Source organism: Athene noctua, chromosome 27 (genome assembly GCF_965140245.1).
Source record: "Athene noctua chromosome 27, bAthNoc1.hap1.1, whole genome shotgun sequence".
Classification (NCBI taxonomy): domain Eukaryota; kingdom Metazoa; phylum Chordata; class Aves; order Strigiformes; family Strigidae; genus Athene; species Athene noctua.
The window spans coordinates 6,437,173-6,443,172 of record NC_134063.1 but is presented as its reverse complement, the minus strand read 5'-3'; positions in this window follow the sequence as shown (position 1 = coordinate 6,443,172).

Below are 6,000 nucleotides of genomic sequence, written 5' to 3'. Positions count from 1 at the left end.
TGAAGTCAGAAGCCAAGTCTTGGGCTAGCTGTTGCACGGGAACGGCCCGCTGTGATCCCGGGCAGATCTTGGACTGGGGCTCCAAACAAATCCAGTTGTAACCTGCACCCACCTCCTCTACTGAGGAAGCAGAAAGGCGCAAACGAAACAAGGGGTACTGTTCTTGTGGACTTGACAACTTGATGAACATCAGGAAACATCAAAAATATCACTTTAAAACTGTGTTACAGGTTTTTTCTTTATGGGATGACCCGTTACGGTGCTGCAGGTGGTCTGAACTGACGGATCGCTCCCAGGCTAGGGGACAGAGATTAGCCCTTTACTAGCAAGTACGTGTAGTTTTAAACAAATCCCCACTGAATTCAGCTATGAACAGCTGAAGGCCTGGTCAGTTTAGTAGGAGGCTGCACATGCCTTCCTCCTTTTCCCTTTTTATGCCATTTGTTCCCTATTCCACTAGAGGCCACCACAAACCTCATCTGAAAAAAAAAAAAAAAGAAAAGAAAGAAAGAAAGGGAGGGGGCACCTGCGGTATTAAATGGCAAAAGCTCCTGTTTTATAGGGAGATTTAGAAGTGGAACTTGGATCTCCCTCGAAACAACTTCTCTTCCCGCTGTGTTAGGAGTAACTCCCAGATGTGACTTGGAGCCAGCAAATGATCTCAGGCTGTGAGATCAGATTTTGCTGAGTATACAGGGTTAGACATGTTCGTTACTCTTTCCAGAAGATCTCCTATCCAAACCATGCATTGATATTTGATTTCCTTGGGAAATATTGGCCTTCACGGTAGCTTTTACTGCATTTGTGTATAGAGACTCAAAGTTTCAACATTGCCTCCCGCCTTGCCAGTAGAAAGTTGCTTTTGCCATTGCTATTTATTCACCTGAGGCGTGGGGTTCCTGGAATTGTGTGCGCTTTCCTGGAAGAAGTGTTGAAGGGTGTAATGGCTTGTGCAGAAAGCATTCAACGACTGAAAAGATGTCAAGGAGAGACAAGGCAGCTGGAGTTAAGGGAGAGCTCTCGGATTCCACTCTCATGATAGGTATTTCTCTGGCCGTCATTGTCTCAGGAACTCGATGTCGCTTACACCCAAAGTGTTTTGGCTTGAATAAAGGTTAATGGAAGAAGCTGACTGCTGTGCTAGCCAAAAGCAATTGGCCTTTATTGAAGGAAGCATTGCGCAAATACAGAGGATCAAACTTCTAGTTTCCATGTGGAATTAAAAGTAGAGTGATTCTGCGACCATCGCAGTTAGGCTAAATATGTGTCCTTGCAATGTCTGGATGGGAAGAGAGGTTTAGATGAAGCAAGGACTTAGTCTGAATCTTTACACAGACCGTGATACTGAAAAATACTGTGAAAAAGATTAGATTTGCTTTTGTGGCTGTTTTTCAGCTTTGGGTGGGGTCAGGAGGAGGAATTGCCAGAAATCTCCAGAGCCAGTTCATTCCTGTGAGATTTCTGGTCTGATATTTTCTTGAAAACTCCAGAGGTTTGGATTAGTCTCCAGACTCCATCTTTCTGGAGAGCTTCCCACCACTTGTGAGCCTGTATACATGCCATTTTTCCATTTCTCTAGTGGTGAAAAAAAAAACCAACATAACCCATAGTCTGGATGATGCTGAATTTTCCTCTTGAGTTTATAAATGTTGTACAAAGTTTTTTGGATAAAGCCAGTAATCTGTAATGTCTCAAAGCTTATGAAAGTAAAATGTGCATGTGAAAAGAGATGTATGACAAGTATGCGCGCCAGGAAAAGCATGCATTTAGTAGCCAGTGGCTTCTTTGTTTCCACAGTCCGTGAGGTTGGTGAAACAAGGAGTTTCACCGATGAAACTGTTTGCTTGAAGGCGAACAGGCCTCTCAAACTGATTCTTTTGACTTGCATCTGTTAAGAACTTTCTAGTAGTCTGGACCAGGTAGCACAGACGTTCTCTTCAGCTTTGCAAAAGCTGTAACTCAAATAACGTTTCTGAGTATTACCAGAGCGCTTTCAGGTCTGAGCAGGGAGATACGTCTGCGTGAGGATTGCTGAGTATTTAACAGTGTTATCTAACCTAACGTGAATGAGGGCTCAGCTGCCGGGCTCTGCGCTATTATTTCTGTTTGAAAATTCATCTTCATTTTGTATTGAGATCTCTCTTTTCAGAGAGACAAGGTTCTCCTGCTTCTGAGGACGATACCTGTCCTTCCTCGCCCCCAGAGCGTGGGCCCTGTGAACATTTTTGTCTATTCATTCCTCTGACAGCCGTAATTATCTCTGACGGAAAGCCTGTGGAACGCCTCAGGCAAACACTGGAAGGGGGACAGCAGCGTGGAGAAGACACTGCCTTGTGCTGTAATGGGTTTGTCTAAAAGATACTGGGTTTGTCATTCTCTGCTCATCCTTGAGGAGCTGACATCCTTTTGTGGTCAAGATTTTGGGAACAATCAATGAAAGCATAAAAGACAGTTTCCAGAAAGAAGATTCATTCTTGTTTGCTGAAAAATCTAACCAAAGTTATTACTCAGTTGATGCGGGGTATAAGCAAGAAAGATTGAGACAGTGTTCTGCTCTACCACCATCATTAAGAGGAAGAATGATTTTTGTGGAGTACTCAGACTCTGCTATTATAATAATCCCATTTTCTTTTTTCATATTCAGGATTCTTATTTTACATATGGATAATGAGACCACTTTAGAGAACAGCCTTGACAATCTGCTGGTGCTTCCTATATCCCTCTATTCTTTGTGCCCTCCATGAATCTCCTAGTCATCCTGATTCCACAGCAAAGAAAGCACCTACGCTTGAAGAATTTTCATTGTAATTCATAAAGACTTTTTTTCCTATTTTTCTCGTATAAGAAAAAGTCATACTTCCGCGTGCAAGTGTTAAATTACTCACATTAAAACTGAACTTAAGCGTGTAGCCTCTTCCTGAGACGAGACGAAGAGTATTGCATTTAGTGATCAACTTCTTTTCCTCCTTTCTCTGTCCCATCCAGTATTTTGAAGAGTTGAGTTTGGAGAAAGCAGTGGTCAGGCTCCTGACCTAATGCTTTCAGCATCCCCACAGCCAGTGAAGATGTGAGGGGCGATTAATACGGAGTGATCTATCCTTTCTTCCTCTTCGTACAAGTTAACTCTAATTTTCAACAGCGCAAAGGTTTATGTCTCCTGCAAACAGCTGACTACAAATTACATTTTTACAGAGTCCCTCAACAGTGGTCTTTTGATCACTGGTGTCCTGAAAAGACCTGATGGCTTGGTGCTGGTTTTGCTATTTTCCAGCTGTTAAATCACACTAGATATCTTCCTTCTGGTTTTTGGTGTGCTTTTTTTTTTTTTTTTTTAATGTAAGCAGCAGAGCTAATTGCTATGGAGAGGTTATGTGAAAAAGAGCAAATGGAAGGAAAAAAAAAAAAAGGCCCCTGTTGCAGTCAGTAAGAGAGGAAATGTCAAGAGAACTATCATTAATCTTGAATCAACACTTATTAAAAAGCTACAGCTTTTTTGCTGCATGTATCCAGGAGACCTGAACAGGTTTGCTTAATATAACTTTTGGCACAGAAAATTTGTTGGCGTTCCCTTGAGGTGTCCACAGAAAGGACAGCTTTGTGGTCTGTCCGAACACAGTTGAACTACTGGTCCAGCTTGCTGGGAAAGGTAACTTACCACTTCATACTTCTGAGGCAGAATAAACTGTGAAGTTCAGAATTTCTCTGTGGGTCTTTGGGATGTGACCACAGAAAGCACAGCTCTGTCTCCCGTGAATGGATGCTAACCATTCCTTGGCGCTCTCTATAAAAAGGTTTTCTCTGGAGTCCCAAGCCAAATGTTTCCCTTTTTTTTTTCTAAACACTGTTCTGCACTCTGTTATGTATTTGGCTGCGCTCTCTGTCCCAAAGGTGTCTATGTTCTGGTGGTATTAGGTATGAATAGATTATCAAGTTCCTTGGGATCTTCCTTGCTGAAAGGCAGGATGGAAACTTGATCTTTTTTTGAAGCTGCATGTCAAAAGGCTAATGGCATGTGCCAGCTTGTGGCTAGAAGGCAGTAATCTGAGGACAGCAAATACTCATCTATGTCATACTTGTATATATGATACAGAAATAGTATTATTCATACACAGTATGTGCATTTATGTGTGACTACCGAACTAATCATGTGCAGACAGCTCCAGCAACATATCAGAGTAGATTTCCAGGGTCCCTCAGGTTCAGTATTCTGCCTATGAAGGGGTCACTGCCAGATGTTTCTTTGGAGTCAATAAGTCTTGGTACTTGCTCAAAACCAAGTCAGTGCTCCCTAGGAGAGGTCCCCAGACTATTAAAATGTGTACATGCTGTCTGCCCACCTACATGTGTGATCTCAGAGCACTGAGCACTTCCAGTCCCTTCTGTAATGAGACAATTCCTGTTTACACTCTTGCTGAAGACCCCTGGATTACACAATAAGAAAGTTTGACCATGGAGGTGAATTATATACATCATTCAGGGGAAAAGGAAAACCAGTCTGCTTCGAAAAGCTTTTAAGGTTTGCCATCCCTAAGAGTTTTGGGAAGTGACTTAGTGCGTACTGAGCAACGAGTGAAAGCAATCAGTAAAACTGTGTTATTGTCATTATGACTCTGGGAGGTGTCTTTTAGTAGCAAAATCCAAAAAGGGACACCACAGCCAAAGCTGTTTTACCGAAAAAAACCTGCCTACTCCAAGCATTAATGATACTCCCAATAATAATTCCCCGCGAGACATGATGGCTAAACCATCGCATCAGTTTGCATCTCTCTTGCTCAAAACAGCCTTCAGTCCTCTCCTTTTTTTTTCCAGTACAATTCAGTTAATTATTCCCAGTTCCTTCAATGAGTCTGAGCTCCTGCTGGCTCCTGGAGCAATAGTAGCTCATTGTTGCAAATGAGCTTAATCCAGTGTTAGAAGTCTTTATTGTCCCTAATAGAAAATGGCATGAATAGTAAAGGAAAAAATGTGAGATGTTTCCTGTAAGGTTTTAACAACCCTCCTGGGTGTATGATTGCAACATATGCTGGGGAATAGTTCTGAGCAGGGTGGCGGTGGGGAGAAGGAGCTCTGGCAGGATTTTACACCCCCATCTGTAAGGTTCATTACAGCGAGCTGCTGGAAGGATGGGTGACAGCTCTTCTCGATCTGCACATGCCACTGCTTTTCGCCCCTTGGGCTTCTGATTTGTCATGGTGTGTCTCTGGCCGGCTTGAATGAGGGGTAGAGCAATTTGTGGGCCCTTTGATTGGCCTCCTGCCCTCAGTTTTGTAAAAAGCATTTTAGTTCCAGGTGTCTCAGTTCTCTTCAGACAGGATTATGTTGACACAATGGCTCAGGCATTTTGGAAGGGGTAGGATTATCAGTGTGGGACCCAGGGGTGCGGAACATTTGACAATGCTGAGACCTTTCTAGAGACAACAGATTAAATTATCAAAACTCAGCAAGTCCCTGGGAAGTTCTGGACCGTGTTTTAAATGAAGGACAACGTTCAGGGTGATCTTGTAGCCCTGTCTCTGGATAGTCCTTGGATCCGTATTGTGGCTTTGTCACCAGTCCTGTCACTGGCCTCATTTCCTGCTGTTCCTGAGGAGACTCCCTGGATGGAGCTACTAGTAACTGAGTAATCTAGTAACCTAGACTACCCAAGCAGTCTAGGTTAGCTTCATTCATGCTTCCTGCTGCCCTCTGAGTATTGGAAGTTCAGTATCACATCTGTGATGAAACTGAACTGCGGCGTTCCTACTGTGCACTTAGACACTTTTTATTTGTCCCAGGGCTGCAGTTGTTTGATATTCTCTTCTCTTGCAAAAATACAGCTTTTTTTGCTGATGCTTCTCAGAGTTCCTGCGTCATCCTGTGTCTTTCTCTTAGCCCATGTGGGCAGAATGTCACTTCCAGGAAGATCAGCCACTTACAGTGGTGGTAAGGCTGCCCAGACAATATGTAGTATCACTTATTTTAGGTGAATGTGCATGTGCTTATTTTTTTTAGCATCTTTCC